Below are 20,887 nucleotides of genomic sequence, written 5' to 3' on the forward strand. Positions count from 1 at the left end.
TGCTGGATGTCCGGCCCCTGAGCTCCTGGATTTCAGTAACTGTGGCCCCCTGAGCAGTTTAGCTGAACAGCCCTGCTTTACTCTTTGTTTGGTTTAAACAGTTTCTTGCAGAGGTAGCATTAACAGAAGAAACTCTCATTTTCTGTAAACTGACTAAACATTCCATAAAAAAGACCAATAGTACAATTTACTTAACACTTCATTATCGTCTAGCAAATCTTACAGTGAACGCCTGGCACCCAGCAAGACAGATGGCACAAAGCTGTGACCGTCGCTGTCCGTCAATCCCTCGCACAAACACTTCACACTTTAGATGTCAGTCACACGTGTTGTTGAGCTGTCGGATACCGTCTGCCAGTTAGAAAACTGCTCATACACACTGAACAATGCACACACGATGATTATCTGAGGGGCTGCAACACGAGCGAGAAGAGAGGGAGGTGGGAGAGGAGGACGAGGGCCCTTTTGAAGGTAGAGCGAAACAAAAAGAGGCGAGGGTCAAGAAAAGGATGGACAATAGGTGGGATGGGGAAAAGACAAGTGCAGGCCTTCAAAAGCGCACCACCTGCCCCTCCTTCCACCCTCAGCGCGTTTGAAGTTTACAGAAGGACGGTGTTTAGTCCCACCGTGTCTCTGGACAAAGCGCCAGGTGTACAAGCTGCCGCATGCAGCGGGTAACATATCCATCCTCACAAACCATCCACCCCTCTTAGAGTATGCACACTTTTCTGGGTTCATTTTCCTTCCAAGATATCCCTTTCCTTAAGTGGTCTTGATCAATATTCTTTTCTTTGGACTTTTGCTGATTTTTTTTTTAAAACAAATCTCAATCCAGTTCCCGAACACTTTTAAAATACAACACACTTGGAGACATTTGAAATGTTGCACAGCACTGACTGTGAGGTGTTTTGTGTGCGACACAAGATAAGGGATTTCACAGATGAAACACCCATAGGGCTCGTGGTGAGAAGACAGTAAGCTCTGAATCCTGAACAGAGCTTAAACACATGAAAATCCTAAAGGACCCAAAAGTGAGACAGAATCGTATCAAGGGACCGAGAATCAACACGCACACGCTCACAGCGAGTGTTTGTGGTGTCACCTGTGGTGTGAGTGTGAACTCAAGTCTCAAGAGCTTCTATCTGACTGTTGCAGGCGGACTGAGACACCTTTGAGCAAAACTACAACTTTGGAAACGCTCAGTTACGTCTCATCCTCTCACAACCACACACAGCTGGAGAATCTTAACGCAGTCAGAGGCGCGTTGCCGAAAAGACACGGACATAATCTCATCAAGCGTAATCTACCTCCCCTGAATGAGGATTCTGCACCAATCAAAACGAGGTACAGCACAATGATGGAGAGAGTGCGTCAGAAACAGGGGGGGAAACGAGGATAAAAAGCAAATGAGAGAAAAGAGACATCACTCTTTACTTTAAGCAATTAGTGCTGAGCTGAAAGGAATATTGAATCAGAAAAGAGCAAAAACTCTGTGATGAAAACCTCTGGAGGAGAGGAGGTGTATCGAGACATGTGCTCAGCATTGACAGATTTCAAGTTTCAAAGGATTTCCAGTGTGTGTGGGCAGCGTCTGTTTGAAGGGCTTTTGATTTGTGTGCGTTGAAACACCAGATTTTTAAAGGAGCAGGGCAAAAATAGACCCAACAGACCCAGAGATGTTGTTATACGCAGGGATAATGTTAGGCTACGTGGAACTGCAAGCTGCTTTTACTTGGGTTACAGCTAGTAGGCGGACTATTACAAAGTCAAAGCATCTTTAAATACATCCAGTACAAGCAAGGCCTGGAAAAAGGCAAAGGGTCACGAAGTTTAGGGACACAAAAGTTGATCATTTTAAATATTTGAGTCAGAAATTTGGCTGTTTTGCAAACATTTTGGTTTCAGTTTTGCCACATGCGATGCAAATGTCTTTAGAGGTATAGTTTTGATCTTTTGAAGTGGGGTTAATAATGGAAGAGTTACAAGCAATTAATATCTCACCTGTTGTTAATAACGGTGAGTTTAAACAGGGCCAAGAACAAAGTGAACTGCTGCAATCTCAAAACAACTCCAGTTGAAAAAGATTTGTAAACTGTTCATGCAAATATTGTTTTATATGCTTTATATTACCAACAATTATGCACAACTTGATTATTCCGTCAAAAATGTATTGATGCTCTTGGAAAAGCCCCAAACTGCAGTGGAAATGTTACAGCTGCTGGCACCATTTGCACTTGAAAATAACGATTGAATTCTTGGTTAGTAACCATGTAATGCAAAATGATGTTTGGGTGAACAACAATGAAATTTGTGAGAAAAAAGTTGTTTTTGAAGACAGAAAATTCACTTTGGTCTCCGCCCTGCTTTGACTAGGCATGACCTTGTCGATCTTGTCCGAATTAAATTTTTACTTTTCCTAATAGAGGCTTTTCGAAGCACTATCTGATACATTTTTTATTAGAATTTCATATTTTTCCAAACTCAGATTTTCAGATTTCTCAGATTTTTAGACATTTTTTTAACATATAAATTCAAAGCAGACATTTCTATAGAGGTATGTGTTTTTTATATTTATGAATTTTATATTTTTTTATGTGCAAAAGCCATAAAAAATTTAGACCAAAACACTTTTTATTATTAACAAATTTTATTTTGTAATGACTTTAAAACAGCAACGTAATTTCCCCTAATTGCAAAGTAATTATTACAAATATATAATTGAATTGTAAACCTACATAACATTAATGAATAGGGCTTTTTTTTTTTTACTTATTCATTCATTCCTTTATTTTTGAGGAGAACCAAAAGATTATATAGGCTGGTGCTATAGCACCCTCAGCATCCCCAGTTCTCAAACTTTATCTATGACCATGCACAAGTCTGTGGTTTCCAAGTCCGTACATCCATCCATCCATTATCTTTACCCGCTTCTTCCTTTTTTCGGGTGGCGGAAGTCGGTAACACAAACCTAAAAAGTCCAGCCTGTAATATTAAACTGAAATTTCATGGAGGACGAGACAATATATAATTTATAATGACAAAAATCTACGTTTTACACAGTGTAGAATCATAAAATGTGCTGTCGAGCAAATTATTTCTTAGTTAATTTTCAATACTTTTTAGATATTCAAGGTTTCAAATCTTTAGAAAAGTAATATAAATTACAGTAGTTTGAAAAGAGCCAACCTGTTTTTACCCCTCCCCCCCCCCCCATACTTATCCAGACCTGGAAACACTCAAATCAAAATCAATATGTTTCCAAACATTTTAAGACTTTGTAGGAACCCTGGATTTCTAAGATAAAATTGTTCAGAACTTTTTCACAGATCCCAAACTTCAAAAAGATCCAAACATATTTTGTTCTTTTTTTGGGGGATGCTGAGTTTGATTCATTTTTACAACACATTTCCATGTTACTTTCATAAAGGTGTTGGAAAACAAGCCAATGCTCTTCAGAATTAAGACTTTTTTTATGTTTTGCTCTTGCTGTCAGGTTCTGATTCTTACCAAGTAAGATTTGAGACTGAAGTATTCAAAGAAACAGTTGAAGCAGAGAGAACTTTCTCAAAAAGATCAAGATACTCAAGTATGCAAATACTAATACTAATACTTGTTTGAATCCTCCTACTCTTTCTGCATGTTTCACTGTGCAATGAGAATACTTTTAGACTTGGAAACTCCAACCAAAGTTCAACACACATTTGTACTGAGCTGTATCAGCCAGTGACTCTTTGCCACAAGCAGGACCACAGTGGGGCGTAGCTCGGTGTTGATTTAACCCACAGAACAGCTGGACAGTGCCCCTCGGAGTCCGCCTGCTCCTGCGTGCTGAAGTGTGTTAACGGGACAAGCTTAGAGTCAGCAAAGAAGCTCGTGCCAGTAAAACACACACTCACAGACTGACTGAGCCGACATGATCTGATAAACATGGGAAAGGGATAAAGGTTCTTAACTGCATCAGGATCCACACAGCTCACCCAGAATGCTTCACATTCAGCACAATTACATCCAACAAAACAAAGGGTTACTTTAATTCAAAGTCATGATGCACACGCTGTAGTGTCAGTTCTTGCATCACTTTCATAATAAACTTGCACAACATTTGCCACAGAACTCCCTGTAAGCAATCCAAAGAATGTCAAAACAACACAGGAGTGGGAAACACGGTTTCGACTCGTTTGCAACATTTTTAACCCTAAAACAAACAGGCAAACCCTTCAAATGAAAATGACTTGGCAAATATAGATATTTGCTCATTCTAGCATTCTTGTAAGTGAGATGTGATTTCGTTCGGTGAATACACCATCTTCACAAGTCAGTTTGTCAAAGGAGGAACTGTAAAAAAGGCTGTGGAGGGAGGTGTGCGTGTAGATGCTTGCACAAACTGAGCTCACAGAGCCGAGCAGTGTGCAGAGCAGAGGTTTCTCAAAACACTGGGCTGTGCCACAGGCAGAGCGAGCAGGCTCTCAGCCTGAAAAACTGGCTCAACAGGAGTAAAAGAGTGAGAGAAGTCTTAGAAGCTTTTGTAAAACAGTGTAGCTTACCCTCAAACCCCAAGATTCTTGTTTGGCCTCCTTTTTAAAGCAGGGATTCACAGTAATGAGGAAGACATCAGCTCAATTGGGAGGGAGGTTTCTAACTCCAGGGCAGGTCTCCCTGTGACAGAGAGCAGATTGGTTCTCTGCTTTCCCAAGTTGCAGAACTACGTGCTGATCCAGTGCCCCGTAATAAACTGAAGTGAACTGGCCAAGTGTGTGTGTGTATTGCAAAATACTGGTGGAACATCGAAAGCTCAGCAGAACACAGTTTGCAAAAATCCATCCACCTTCATCTTCAAATGCCTTAACTTCAAAAGTGAGTTCTACATCCTCCTTGAATCACCACCTTATCGTGGTGGATGAGTTTGTGTGCCTGAATGATCCTAAAGAAGATATGCTGTCTGGGGCAATTGTAATTGCCCCTGGTAGGGTCTACCAAGGCAGATTGGTTCTAGGTGACAGGCCAGACAAAGAGCAATTTCAAAGACTTATATGGACAAAAGAAAACAAGGAACTCAGTGTCCCTTGCCCAGACGTGTGTTACTGGGGCCTCACCCTGGAGTGAGGCCTGGGGGAGGGGCTTGTCGGTGAGCGCCTGATGACTAGGTCTCTACCCATGGGGCCTGGTCAGGCTCATCCCAAATGAGTAACATGGGTTTACCTTCATGTGGGCCCACCACCTGCAGGAGGTGCCATATTAGTTGGGTGCATGATGCAATGAGCAGTGGCCGAAGACGAGGGCATTGGCGCTCTGACCGTGGCTTACCAAAACTGGCCTTTGGGACATGGAATGTGATCTCTCTGGCAGTGAAGGAGTCTGAGCTTGTGCATGAGGCTGAAAGGTACCAACTAGTTGGGCTCACCTCAACACACAGCATGGACTCTGGAACCAATCTCCTTTAGAGAGACTGTACTTTATTCCACTCGGGAGTTGCCCATGGTGAGAAGCACTGAGCTGGTGTGGGTCTGCTCTTTGCCCCCCCAATTTGGTGCCTGTGTGGTGGAGTTTTCCCCAGTAGATGAGAGGGTACCTTCCCTGCACCTTTGGGTGGGCGGATGGGCTCTGACTGTTGTTTGTTCCTATGCACCGTACTGCAGTTCAGAGTATCCAGCCGTGCCAGCTGGGGACTCCTTTATTCTGCTGGGGGACTTCAATGCCCACGTGGATAATGACAGTGTGACCTGGAGGGGTGTGATTGGGAGGAATGCCCTCTCTGATCTGAACTTGAGTGGTGTCCTGTTGTTGGACTTCTGTGCTAGTCATAGTTTGTCCATCACAAACATCATGTTCAAACATAAGGGTGTCCATAAGAGCACTTGGCACCAGGACGTCCTAGGCTGTAGATTGATGACTGACTTTGTAGTCATGTCATCTGATTTGCAGCTGTTTGCTTTGGACACTCAAGTGAAGAGAGGAGCTGAGCTGTCAACTGATCACCACCTGGTAGTTAGGTCAGATGGCGAGGGAAGATGCCAGACAGACCCGGTAGACCTAAATGTGTAGTGAGGGTTGGATGGGAATGCCTGGCAAAAGAACCAGTCAGAAAGATCTTCAACTCACACCTCCGAGAGAGCATTGACTGCATCCCAGCAGAGGCGGGGGATATTGAGTCTGAGTGGGCCATGTTCTGCGACTCAATTGTTGAAGTGGCTGCCTTGAGCAGTGGCCACAAAGTTGTCTGTTCTTCTTGTGGTGGCCATCCTCGAACTTGCTGGTGAGCACCTCAGGTTAGGGAGGCTGTCAAGCTGAAGAGGGAATCACATCGGCCCTTGTTGGATGGTGGGACTCTGGAGGCAGCTGATGGGTACCGGAGGGCCAAGCGGTCTGCAGCCTTGCTGAGGCAAAAGCTCAGATGTAGGAGGAGTTCATTGAGGCCTTGGATAAAGACTCTCAGTCGGCTCCAATGAGATTCTGGCAAACCATAAGGCAGATGAGGAGAGGAAAGTTGCTCTTTACGAACTGTGTTCAGTGAAGGTGGGGTGCTGTTGACCTCAACCAGTGATGTCATTTGGAGGTGGAGAGAATACTTCTCAGACCTTCTCAATTCCACTGGCACATCTTCCATGGAGGAAACAGAGTCAAGAGATTTCAAAGTTGGTCTGTCCATAACTGTGGCTGAGGTCACCGAGGTAGTTAAAAAGCTCCATGTTGGCAGGGCTCCGGGTGTGGTTCGCCCTGATTTCCTAAAGGCTCTGGATGTTGTGGGGCTGTCTTAGTTGACATGCCTTTGCAACATTGTGTGGACATCGGGGGCAGTGCCACTGGATTGGCAGATTGGGGTGGTGGTTCCCCTATTCAAAAAAGGGGGACCAGACAGTGTGCTCTAATTACAAGGGCATCACTCTCCTTAGCTTCCCTGGTAAGGTCTATTCAGGGGTACTGGAGAAGTGAGTCCGATTATTGGTTGAACCTCAGTCCAGGGGGGGAAATGCAGGTTCCTTCCTGGTCGTGGAACACTGGACCAACTCTTTACTCTCACTAGGGTCCTCGAGGGGTCATGGCAGTTTGCCCATCCAGTCTACATGTGTTTTGTGAACTTGGAGAAGTCTTTATACCGTGTTCCTTGAGGTATACTGTGGGAGTTGCTCCGTGAATATGGGATTGGGGGCCCGTTGTTACGGGCTATTCCGTCCCTATACAAGTGGTGGGAGAGTTTGGTTCGCATTGCCAGTAGTAAGTCGCCCTTCAGGGTGGGAGCTGGACTCTGCCAAGACTGCCCGTTGTCACAGATTTCGTTCATAATTTTTATGGACAGAATTTCTCGGTGCAGCCAGGGGGTGGAGAGATTCCTGTTTGATGGCCTCAGGATTCCATCTCTGCTCTTTGCAGATGATGCGGTCTTGTTGGTGTCATTGTGCCGTGATCTTCAACCCTTACTAGAGCAGTTCGCAGTTGAGTGTGAAGTGACTGGGAAGATAATCAGCACCTCCAAATCTGAGGCCATGGTCCTCAATTGGAAAAGGGTGGATTGCTCTCTTCAGATCGAGGGTGAGGTTCTGCCTCAAGTGGAGGAGTTCAAGTATCTTGGGGTTTTGCTTGCGAGTGAGGGAAGAGTGGAGCGTGTGACTGACAGATGGACTGGTGCAGCATCTGCAGCATTGCAAACTCTGCACCAGTCCATTGTGGTGATGAGGGAGCTGAGCTGTAAGGTAAAGTTCTCTGTTTAATGGTCGGTCTACATTCCTACCCTTACCTACGGTCACGAGCTCTGGGTAGTGATCGAAAGAATGAAATAGCGTATACAGGTGGTTAAAATGAGTTTCCTCTGCAGGGTAGATGGACTCTCCCTTAGAGATAGGGTGAGAAGTTCATTTATTCGGGAGACTCGGAGTAGAGCTGTCGTTTCTAACCCAAAACCCAGCCCGGACCGACCTGGATTAGGGCTTGGCTGTTATAATGTGATTAATGGGCGGGCCAGACCAGTCTCAGGCTTTTAATTAGGTCAGGATCAGCTGAATATGATAACATGGCCTGCCAGACATCCACCAGCCACACGCGGTCATTTCACCGTGAGCTGAATGGCCTTGAAAGAGGTCAAAAGTTCAGTTAAGTTTTAGATAGGACTGTACTGCCAGGAAGTGATCAATCGCCTAAATGGATGTTAATTCTGCCTTTGCACTCAGCGGACGCGTGCTGCTGATGACGCTAACAGAGCAGCTCCCAAACAGGTGAAATCCCAAAGCAGACGCGTGTGTCACAGCTGTCCGCGTGTCTCAGTAATTCAGACAAATGCAGGCAGAAACGGGGTTTAAATGCTTTTTTATGGGCATGAAAGGACCAACACGCTCTCAACTCCAAATCTTCTGCATCTTTTATACAGTTGCTCGTGCCCGACCGTTAATAACTAATTAAAAATGTCTGTTTGTTTTTTTCCGGGTTTGGACCTGTAATTACTGTTAATTTGTTGGGTCGGGTGGGGTTCAGAAATTATGACTGCGGGCTGGGGCCGGGTTGGATCAGATTTTTTGGGCCTGAATGCAACTCTACCTCGGAGTAGAACCGCTGCTCCTCCACATTGAGAGGAGCCAGTTGAGGTGGTTCTGGCACCTGGTAAGGATGCTCTCTGAGCGCCTCCCTAAGTAGGTGCTTGGGGCATGTCCATCTGGGAGGAGACCCCTGGGAAGACCCAGGACACGCTGGACAGACTATGTCTCTTATATACCTTATATCTTAGCATAAAAAATTACATAATATGTAGAGCTCTGAATATGTGTTGCAGATTATGCGCCATACCCATCACACCAAATTTTTAGCTAAATATCTATCAAATTAACTTGGTCATAATCTTTTTTGTTTTGGCTAAAGTCAATGAGCTGTGGCACCATTATGAATTATGGTGAGTCCAATCAGTTGTAGATTTACTTCCAATGATTAGCTTCTGAGTGTTTCATAAAAATCTGTTCTGTGGTCGATGAGATGGTTTGTTAACACTAAAGGCAAGCACACATAAACAGGCATGGGCATTTAATGGCATTTTATAATTACCCATAAAAGATGTATTTAAAATAACTTTGATTTGTTTATTTTATTGGATTTCTTATTTATTCTTTAAAGCACACACAACTACAGCTAAAATAAATGTGCTCATTTCTGTGGCTCAAAACTTTTAGTTTTAGGTAAAATAACAGAACTTATGATGGACGGTGTTGTGCAATACAAGAAACACACACACACACACAGCATAAATGTGTAACAGGGAGCAAAATAACTTCAGTTTAAAGCCTTGGGTTTGTGTGGCTTAAGTCAGCAGAAACGCATCAACACTGAACTTTGCAACAATACTTTTATTTCATGCTCTCTTTTCTTAAGTCTCTTATCATATCTATTATACAATAAACCAAGTGTGACTCAAGCAAATCTTAAAAAAAAAGAAAAGTGAATTAATAATCGGGCACGGTGGCACAACTGATAGAGCTACCGCCTCTCAGCGAGAAGGTTACCCTAGTTCAAATCCTGGTCCGGAGGCCTTTCTGGGTGGAGTTTGCATGTTCTCTCCGTGCATGCGTGGGTTTTCTCTGGGTACTCCAGTTTCCTCCCACAGAAACAAACACATGCATGTTAGGCTGATTGGTAACTCTAAATTGTCCCAAGGTGTGAGTGAGAGAGTGAATGGTTGTTTGTCTCTTTGTGTCCCTGTGATGGACTGGAGACCTGTTCAGGGTGTCCCCCGTCTCTCGCACAGTGATGGCTGGACATGGGCACCAGTGACCCCCGCGAACCAAAAAGGAAGAAGCAGGTAAAAGATAATGGATGGATGGATGATTTAATAATTATGTTTAAGTCGCTGAACAAACATTAGAGAATTATTTGTACCGGTATATTTAATTCTGCACAATAATCGCCATATAACTGTGTATTTGACATGTTTTATTAGTTAAGTATCAAAAACAGCTGGAAAATTGCACATAATTAGTTGAAATGTATCGGAGGTAAAGTTATCCACTGGACTGAATGGGACACATTTTAATATCAGGTGCAAAACAAGACACATTGTCAGACAGGTGGCACAGTTTGGGATGCTCTACCCAAACAGAAGCAGCTGTTCTTTACTGTGACAGCTGACCAATCAGAGCAGACCTTTCAGGGGGCGGGACTTCAGAGTTTAATCCAAAGGTGGGCAACTTTTTGTTTCCAGGTGCCCATATTAACTTGGTAAACAAAGCAGAAGAACCCCACACTAAATAGAAAACAAAACCTTCAAGGAGGTTTTATAAAATAACTTTTTCAGGGTTTTATTCTATCTTTTGATTGATTTGATTGCAAGCGTAACATGGAAATAAACAAAAAAAAAAACGAAAACTATGAAACCTTCTCTTGACTTAGCAAGCACAGGCTTGTAACAAAATGTGACAGCTTATGCAAATAATGCAGCATTTAAATTAGGGCTTCAGGGTATTAGATACCATTTTGCTCCCGTGCTACAGAATCAACACGTGTTGATTCACACAGACAACATGGTGACTGCTGCGTACATAAACCGCCAGGGGGGTGTGCGTTCAGCCCAGATGTTACACATTGCGCGGAAGCTACTGTGTTGGGCTCACCAAAACCTGCTGTCCATCAGAGCGGTCTACATACCCGGCGTTCTGAACAGAGGAGCAGATGTGATGTCCAGGGGCGGCCCACGTCACGCGGACTGGACCCTCCATCCAGACCTGATGTTTCAGACGTGGCAGAAGTTTGGCAAAGCAGCTGTGGACCTGTTTGCGACGCGAGAGAACGCTCAGTGCCAATTATGGTTTTCCCTGAGCCCACGAGACGATCCACCGCTGGGGGTGGATGCATTTGCTCACAGCCCGTGGCCCAAAACGCTTCTGTACGCGTTCCCCCCTCCTCCTCTGATTTTACGGTTCCTGAACCGAGTTCAGGAGGAAGGACTGACAGCTCTCCTGGTAGCTCCCGAGCGCGTGAACGCACCATGGTTCCCAGTCCTGCAGCGTCTGTTGTCGGGTCGCCCGTGGAAACTGCCATGGAGGGAAGATGCTCTCCTTCAAGCAGGAGGAGCGATCAGGAGTTACCCGGAAATAGGCCAGCACCTGTGGGTCTGGCCGCTGAGCGGTCCCGCTTAGAGAAGATGGGTCTCCCTCAGGAGGTAGTGCGCACAATTCAAGATTCACGCGCTGCATCTACCACAGCCCTGTACACATCAAAGTGGACGGCTTTTCAGCGCTGGTGTACAGAGAAAGGTCTGGAGGCCACCTCATGTCCATTAGGTGGCGTGCTGTCCTTTCTTCAACAGCTGATGGATAGGAAGTTGGCATTCAGCACGATTAAAACGTACGCTGCAGCCATCTCCTCCTGCCACGAAGGGTTCGGAGACAGAACAGCTTTTAATCACCCGCTGATGAAGCGGTTTCTAAAAGGTGTACAAAGACATAGGCCGGTTTCACGCCCACTCGTTCCACAGTGGGATTTAACGCTGGTCCTGCGAGCCCTGATCAAAGCTCCTTTTGAGCCTCTGGATCAGGTTTCACTTAAATTCTTGTCTCTTAAAACAGCCCTGCTGCTGGCTTTAACATCCGCTAAGAGGGTGAGTGATTTATCGGCCCTCTCTGCCGCTCCGTCATGTCTCAGAATCCAGGCTGACGGTAGTTCAGCTGATTTAAGACCAAACCCAGCCTTTATGCCTAAAAACATCACGAGCTCTTTTAAATCGAGACAGATATCGTTGGAGGGATTCTTCCCTCCCCCCCACAGATCAGAAGAAGAAGCATCTTTTCATCTTCTCTGTCCGGTGCGGGCGTTATCGTGTTACATAGCGCGCACAGCTGCAATGCGTCAAACTCAACAATTGTTTGTGCATTATAGAGATGCATCCGCAGGCCGCCCGTTATCCACCCAGCGCTTGTCACACTGGCTGTGTGAGGCTATTTCTGAAGCCTACAGAGCATCAGATCTAGAGCCTCCTGTCAACCTCTAAGCACACTCCACCAGGGGTATCGCATCTTCGACTGCTCTGCATAATGGTATGTCAATGCAGGACATTTGCACTGCGGCTGCATGGTCAACACCCTGCTCATTTATTCGCTTTTACCTACGTGATGTAACGGCTCGTTCCATGACACATTCTGTCCTTAGTGTTCTAACAGAATGAATACTGTTGTTTTCTTCATGGAACTCTGTTTAAACTCACATCTGTCTGTATGCTTCACAGTGTGAGATGTTGTTATCAGCCACAAGTTGTGTCTGTGATTTTGGTTCTATTGTCACTAATCAGTTCATGACTATTGTTACCAATCAGTTCATTTGTTCAATAATCAGTTCATTGATATTAATCTGTTTATACTGTTCAATCATGAATCAGTTGCTTCATGCCCCCCCCCCCCCCTCCTCTTTTCAACATCTTCCCCCGTTGAAAGTTTTTTTCCGGGGCATTCATGCTTTGTCAGAACGCATAGTTACACAGCATGCGTCTGTGCATGGCACACAATTACGCGATGCGTAGTTATGCACACGGGGAGCTGAGTGACAAGACGTTTTTTGGGCAAGCTTCCGTTTCTTACTGTGTTCGAATGGACCCAGTGAGGCGAGGACCACATCCGCTTCGCCCTTAACCCACTAAGCGACAGCTCTTAAAGGGCGAAGCCTATATGAAATAGAACTTTGGTTACGTACTGTAACCCCAGATTCTATGAATATAGGCGTAGCCCTTTAAGCGTCGGGCCTCACTGGCTCCTGAATAGCTGAAGAAAAAGAATAAGCTATTTGGGAGCAGATTACCCGCTCTTAATGTAATTTATACGGATCGGGTGGGGCCCACACAGCAGGTGGGCGTGGACTAATTTTTTCAGTATGATGCTTGCGCATAACGGGATAAACCCACTAAGCGACAGCTCTTAAAGGGCTACGCCTATATTCATAGAATCTGGGGTTACAGTACGTAACCAACGTTTTCTATAATTGGACAGTAAAAAAATGCATTACAAACATGTTACAAGCTAAATATTTTCACTGAAAACAAAATATCTTGAGCTGCCGAGGGGAAAATGTTTAAATAAGTGCATGTTTTAGCTGTAATTGTAAGGATTAAGTTTTACAATTAAATTATATATACAAAAAAAAAAGTTCATATATTCAAATAAAAAGTACAAACTACATAAGTTCATATCCTCTCATGGTATTCATTTCGTACTATATGTACACCACATAATATTACCGTGTTTTCCGGACTTTAAGTCACACTTATTTTTCATAGTTTGGCCAGTCCTGTGACATATCGTCCCAAGTGACTTATTTACATTTTTTCCCCTATTCATGATGCAATTTTTGACTGACGTGTTAAATGTCCATTCATACAGACATGAACCAAAGAGTAAGCATTACCATTTGCAGTCATGAGAGGGCCCTCTAGGCTTTTGACAACTATATTTATTTATTTTATTAACCTTTATTTAATCTGGCAAATCCCATTGGGATCACATATCTCTTTTGCAAGGGATGCCTGGGCCTGAATGCAGCCTAACATGCATGTTTTTGGTCTGTGGGAGGAAACTGGAGTACCTGGAGAAAACCCATGCAAGCACGAGAAGGACATGCAAACTCCACACAGAAAGACCCCAGGTCCAACCGGGGATTGAACCCAGGACCTTCTTGCTATGAGGCAACAATGCTAACCACTGAGCCGTGGTGCTGCCAAATATATTGTATGTTGTTCCTCTTCTGCTAACGCCACCCCCCATCTTCAGCTGGAGTTGGCAGAGTTGTTCAAAAGCGACATCGAGGATGGTAACTTGCTTGTTGGACTCGTTGGCTTGTTATGCTAATTAAGCCTGATCAGGATCCCAGGTACCATACCAGCCACCGTACACGTGGCACCGCTGCATAGGTCGCATCAGTCCAAAAATGTCTAAAGTGGAACAAACGTAAATATGTCGCTTCACCGTATAAGTCGCATCTATTATGTGTCACCGCTGACGCATCACATTTGATATGCGTCACCGCTGACCACCTGGAAACGTGGGCCGGTGTTGTACCAAAAATCGATTGGCTGCGGGAGCATGCATGACGAGGGGACTTTAACAAGAATTTAACAAGATTAACACTTAAAAACAATTATTTGTTTGCTTGAAATTATAGCAAAGAAGTGTCTCAGTTGAACTTTTCCTTACTAAATGCACTTTGACGGTCCAATCAGCTGCATTTCAAAAGCAGATTTGTAGCTGCGGGAGCGTACAGAGCGCGAAACGTTTCAGCACAAAAAAAAAGAAACTGTCCAGATGACCTGACTGAAAAATGTTGGATTGTATACCTGGATTATTGAGCATGAACTTTGTTGGTAGTGTTCAATATATTCCATGTCAGAATGAATGGAATCGCCAGATCGCAGCTAAAAATTTGGTTATAAATATGGGGAAAAAAACATAAACACGTCACTTTGCTGTATAAGTCACAGGGCATGCTAATTTATGCAAAAAGGTGCAACTTATACAGCGAAAAATATGGTATGTTCTGTGTTTAAGTTATTTCAGATTAAATGTTTATTCTTGGGGGCAGCACGGTGGTGCAACTGGTAGAGCTGCTGCCTCTCAGCGAGCAGGTCCCTGGTTCAAACCCCGGTCCAGGGGCCTTTCTGGGTGGAGTTTGCATGTTCTCTCCGTGTATGCGTGGGTTTTCTCTGGGTACTCTGGTTTCCTCCCACAGACCAAAAACATGTATGTTAGGCTGATTGGTAACTCTAAATTGTCCCTAGGTGTGAGTGAGAGAGTGAATGGTTGTTTGTCTCATTTGTCTCTATGTGTCCCTGTGATGGACTTGCGACCTGTCCAGGGTGTACCCTGCCCCTCGCACAGTGATCGCTGGACATGGGCACCAGCGACCCCCGTGACCCAAAAATGGAATAAGCGGGTAAAGATAATGGATGGATGGATGGATGGATGGATGTTTATTCTTGCACTTTGTGAAATACACTTCTAAATAAAAGCGACTTGTACTCCAAAGCGACTTATAGATGTTTCTTTCTTCTTCATGAGACATTTTTTGACTGATGCGACCTATACTCCAGAGCAACATATAATCCAGAAAATATGATATGTTATCTTGTTGAAGCAGCAAATTTACCGGAAGCTAGTGCTTCTGATGGAGGATGGTGGCTGCAGTATGTCGAGTGTCTTGGCTGCTTTATCTGACAAAAGAGCTTCAGTCCAAACCCTGGTCCGCTGTACCATAATATTTACTCTAACCAGGCAGCAAGTGTTCTCCTTCTAATACTGTCCCAGTTTGAGCGTTTCATCAGCCTGACAAGCCATGGAAGCCTCACCAACACTTGAGACGTGAACGAGCAGGACCATTCTTCAATGGTGCCCTGTTGTTGGAAATGTGTGTTCCCTTTATGCGCTGTTTGCTGTTGAGTGTCTCTTCCCTTGTTGTCAGCGCTGGAATGAAGATGATTAACGGTCATGGAGAGAAGTGGAGATGTGAAAAAACTGAGGGAAAAGGAGGGGTGGCAGATTAAACAGGAGCGCCTCTGTTCTGTAGCATAAACCCGAAGTCTGACATCGACAAACACATCGCACACAGCTAAAGCAGGCATTAGAGACGCTTGTGCATACATATAGTCTGGTAAGGGGCCTGCATTTCTCTCTCAGACACTATAAAGCCAGTTGAGCTGAAACTACGAGGTCTGCTCGGCATTTTCTTACAAGACTGCAGCTTAACGAGAACGCAAAGAGGCTAAAAGATGAAAACAAAAGAACAATAATAGAATGAAGTACGCAAGACAATTCCAGAGTGCCAAGACCTCAAGCAACACATTTTAGATTTAAGCTGCAGTGAGCCACATTTGGTGCCAGAGAGAAGCAACCATACCAAAATGTACAGTTTCACCTAAAGCATTGGATTAGAGGATAAAATATCTCCTCTGAGGATTATTAAATGCTGGTTTTTATACCGCAAGAGTTCTCAGGGAACAACCCTTAAAGACCAAAAGGCATGTTGTTCCACATGTTTTATTCCTTGCAATAGCATTTTGTTCTGCTGATTCCTACTGTGACAGAAGTTCAGTTCAGGTCAGTTCAGACAATTTTACTCATTCCCAAGAGGCGATTCAGTTCGGCAGTCACCCAGAAGTAAAAGCAAGCCGGAGTACGATGAGATAATAGTTGAGTTTAGACAGGAATGGAATAACAAGATAGCCCATCTGAACATTTTGTAATACAAAGGAGGAACATTTCCTCTTCAGACATTTCAAACCCCAAAATGTGCTACAGCAAAGACTGGTTCATCCCAAAGATCCAGTCCCCCGGCACAAACAGAGTAATATTGTGTATGCTGTTCAGTGTCAGGAGGGTGATCAGTCTTACATCGGGGAAACTAAACAGCCACTGGCCAAAAGGATGGACCAGCACAGAAGATCAACATCATCAGGCCAGGACTCTGTGGTCTACACTCATCTCCAGGCCAGCGGTCACTCTTTCAGGGATGAAGATGTTCACATCCTGGATGGAGAGGAACGATGGCTTGAGAGAGGAATGAAGGAGGCCATCTTTGTTAAGAGAAGCCGTCCATCATTAAACAGGCGGAGGCCTCTGTTCACCTGTCCCCCTCTTACAATGCTGTTATTGCTAGTATCACTCAGCCCTCTGTGAACAGCACGCAGCCATCAGAGCATAACGATCGGTCGTGTGACCAGCTAGTTCTGGTTGTCACCAGCAAACAGGTTGATCCACTATGAGAAGGTGCTATTTATAAGACTGAGTTTGTTGCAGCTCCTCAGACTGAAGAAATCTTTTGAATTAAAAACAAAACGTTTCAACGTTTTGTTTTTAATCCATCCAGAGGACCTGACTTAACTTTAAGATGTTTCTACCTGGATTACTGAGCATGCATCAGGACATCCCACTTCAGAGTTTTTGGTGATTTTTTTGACGGTCATTGAATTCATTTTTATGCTGAACTTCACCTCAAGTTTGCTGTTGAATGTGTTTTCTCAGACGGCTGCAAGGCTGACAGAGTGGGCCTACTCCAACGCAGCATCCATGCAAGGTCAGACTTGTTTACGGTGTCTCACCCAGATCCATCTGAATTTGCTAACAAACCAACCCACGAGCAAAATACCCACCATAATATTCATTAGTAATAATTACCACAACCGAGAGAAACAAACAGTGTATGCATAACTGGCGAGCTCGCTGCAGGATAATGGTGAGAGCCGTTTTCAAGCGAGCCTGCATGTGGGAAGGAAAACAGAGCGAAACGTTTGCCTGTTCCAGCTCAAGGAGCTGCAGACGAGTCTACGTTTCACATCTCTACATGGCTGGTGGGTTATTTGCTGTTTTTCATTTCAGATGCAAACAGACGCTCCTCCACAAAGATTAACAAACCTTTCCTTAACTGCACGCTTTAGTAGACTAATAACCCCCAACGTGGAGTTGTTATGGCTCAAAACCAGCAAAGTGGTGGCATACTGAGCAACGAGATTGCAATTACTCTGTTTTTTATTTTTTTATTTTACTGAGATATTTATGCATATGCGGTGAGCCACAGGTATGGAAAAATGACATCAGAGGAATTTTCTCAGCAAAAAACAATAAATAATACAGAGAATGATTTTAATTGGCCACAATAAAATAAAATAAATCAGCAATTGGCCATGCCTGTACACGCCTCATCAATTAGCAACTAAGAAAATGAAGATGCACAGCAGCTGGTAAAAACAACTTAAAGTAGCCTACAATTGAGATTTTTTTAAGCGAGAATGCGCTTCTAAATAAAATATTCAAATGTACAAGTTTTTCTATAGGTTATTAAATATACATTTATTTAGGTTCAGCAAGTCTTCTTATATTTTTTGTGAATGAATAATTAACTGAATATCAGATCTTTTTGTAGATCATTCTGACCAACGCTTGTTGGGGTTTTAGAATTTGTAAAAGCAGAACCGTATAACAGCCTGACAAAACCCCTGAAATACTCATTTAACTTTCTCTTTATATCATCCGATTTTCACCTTCTTTTCACATTTGATGTTGCTGAGGCGTTTTATAAAACTGCGTAAACCTTAACTGAAGCTTGTCGTTATCACGACATGCCTACTAACCTGAAACGTTTTTTTTTTTATCTACTGTGGAACCAAATGTTAAATGTTACTTCCAGTTCCAGGAAAACAACAGAAATATTAAATGAATAAATAAAAAATCAATACTGCGCTCTGTCTGTGTCCCTTGTCGGACTCTGAACTAAACTGTAAACACAGTCAGGGACTCCCACATATACACACTTATACACACATGCACAAAGATGCTGCTTCATGGTGTGCTGGACTCAAGCACAGAAAGCTTCACCTCCAGTTCTTGCTGACAAACGGCGAGAAAAAAAATGACCCATCAGCACTGATTTCAACCGTCGATCAGCACATCGACTGCAGCGCACGCAGGCATTTAAACCCAAACACCGGGAATGAGCAAATTGGTTGCACTTTCTTTTCATTCGGTCAGGTAGAAAACTCACCGGTCCAGTGATGCCCTCAGTCAAACAGAACAGAGGGATCAGGTTCTGCTGGCCTTGTGCTTTCTGCACTGCAACACAAACTACCTCATCACACCTGACAGCACCGACGGAGCTCAACACCCGCAGAGCAAACACAAACTAAACGAAAGACACAGTCATGGGAACTCCTTCCCACGCCCACGGACCGGAGGAGACATCCTGTAACCATGGAAACCCTCCACCTCTTCACATCGTGACATTGCAAGTGTTGAATGATGACCCAGACCGGGGCTGAACACTCATCCCAACTGCTTCTCTTCCGCCGAGGGGTTGGAGGGCACAGGGGCAGATGATGGTGATAATTGAGAGGATGAGGAAGGAGGACGGGGATAAAAATAGCTCCTCCTGAGCAAGGAGAGGAGTCAAAAAGCCATATGTGAGCAATAATAAGCAGACACCATATAAGTGAACGGCAGGAAAGCAGATGGAGGCAGGCGGATAGATCAGGAATAAAGTAGGGAGGAGGGAGATTAATACATCCACTCACAGGACTGATGGTAACCTATATAAACCCTGATGTAAGCTGACGGTGACATGATGCCATATAATCTGACCACACCAGTTTCACACCAGATTGATGCACAACAACATCAACACGTCAACAAACACCAGAAACCGCCACATTTGAGGACAGGGAGTTAGAAAACTTACTTCTGTCTGACAATGGAAAATCATACCTGGAAGAATGAATTAATAGAGCCGCCAAAGTCTATGCTCAATAATCCAGGTAAAAATCCAACAATGTTCAGTCAGGTCCTGAATAAGTCCTTTGGATGACGGACGAAACGTCTCAGAAAAAAGAAAGAAAGAAAGAAAGAAACGACCAGATGACCTGACTGAACATTGTTGGGTTAAAGAGTCTGTTTCATCAAATTTAACTGAGTTGTCATTCACCTGTTCCCTCCGATCACACAGAACGAGGAATAAAGATGTTCAGCAGTTTGTGACTAATGTAAAAATAAAAACACACACATGAGAAGTTGTAGGTCCAGAAAAGAGCCCGACCCGGATACAAACCCCGACTTCGCCTGCTCCGGGGATCGAACCCGCGCCGCCGCTCAGCAGCTGTGTCCAGCTGCGCCGCAGGGACACACTGGCAGCTTTGTTTCCAGCCCTGCACGCGGAGAGAACCGAGGGCTAAAAGTGGCTCGGTGCGTGCGTGAGGGTAGTTTGAGTTTCCACGAACGGCCCGGAGCCTGGTCCGGCACAGGTCCTCGCTGTGTGGATGAAAACAAACGGCCTCAGAGGGGGCTGGCACGCGCAGCCAACCAGGATGTGTGGAAATTTTCAAAATGCGCCCCAGCCGAGCCAGCACGCGCACACAACCTCCCCCAAAAAGAGACAAAAACACGCGCCACCGTCGATCCCGTTTTGTAAACCGTGCTCGGTTCAGTTGAAGAATGAGGGCGAAACCGAAAACAAAACACGCGCACCGGGTCCAGTCAGGAAACAAGGACAAGAGCAGGAACGTGGGTCCAACCCGAACCCGAACCGCACGCTGAATGGTCGGAAAGTAACCCAGGCTGCTACTCACATGAACCGGTTCCGCTCGGTCCACTGAGGGGTAGCCGCTCGGGCTTCCGGGCTTGGTACCGGGCGGGATCCGAGCTATGGAGACTGAAGAGCCGCGAGCCGAGAGCACTGAACGTAAAGTGTGCGTCATTTCACCAGGATGCCGCTAAACGCGCGCAGCCATTACTGAAGAGCGCCCCACCAAGACGCCTTCAGGGCTGGACCCGAACCCTGCACAGGACCTGGAACTGTTCTGGACCCTGTGACACAACTTCACATCAGAAAGCGACGTGTTTAAAGATAATTTTATAATAACAGATCATAAGTGTCCTGCTGGAACCAGAAAATGAGTTTAATGAACTGCAGTGTCAGGTGGTGTTCATGTTGGAGAGTCTTAAAAATATTCATAAGTGGAGAAAAATGAATAAAATAAAACCAAAACAATCCTTTGCCATTAAACACACACACACAGATCTGCATGTAAAACAGAAAATGTAATCTATTTCTCATTGCCACTGCTATCTATAATCAGATTACACTTTATTCAAATGCAATCTGGTCAGTTTGTTGAGTAATTAATCTAAATATAATCTGTTTACCAAACTGTGGCTTATTTACTATTCACACTTTGCAGTTTCACATCAAGACAAATTCCTATGTTTACTTGGTTTGATTTTAATCCAGAGGACAAAACATGGCACATATGACAAGCGTGCTCAAATTTCTGCCACTCTGTCTTTAAAATTCACGGTATCATTTTACAATAAGGCTCTCTTTATACATGGCTAATAAATAGTTAATAGATATGTTATTAATTCAGCTATAAACACTTTATAAATCATTAATAACTGTT

The 20,887-nt window shown here is 44.3% G+C and overlaps 1 protein-coding gene across 1 annotated transcript in view; it reads right to left on the bottom strand.

Annotated features, from left to right (window-relative positions):
* zgc:92140 (uncharacterized protein LOC447854 homolog) overlaps positions 1–20,165 on the bottom strand; it is a 48,444-nt gene extending 28,279 nt beyond the window's left edge. Inside the window, exon 1 of the mRNA XM_037674767.1 lies at positions 20,057–20,165. The gene's annotated coding sequence lies outside the window, so the exon portion shown is untranslated. The remainder of the gene's footprint in view (positions 1–20,056) is intronic.
* Positions 20,166–20,887: the final 722 nt, after the last annotated feature.

Source organism: Nematolebias whitei, chromosome 3 (genome assembly GCF_014905685.2).
Source record: "Nematolebias whitei isolate Nwh7 chromosome 3, NemWhi1, whole genome shotgun sequence".
In the NCBI taxonomy this organism is placed as follows: domain Eukaryota; kingdom Metazoa; phylum Chordata; class Actinopteri; order Cyprinodontiformes; family Rivulidae; genus Nematolebias; species Nematolebias whitei.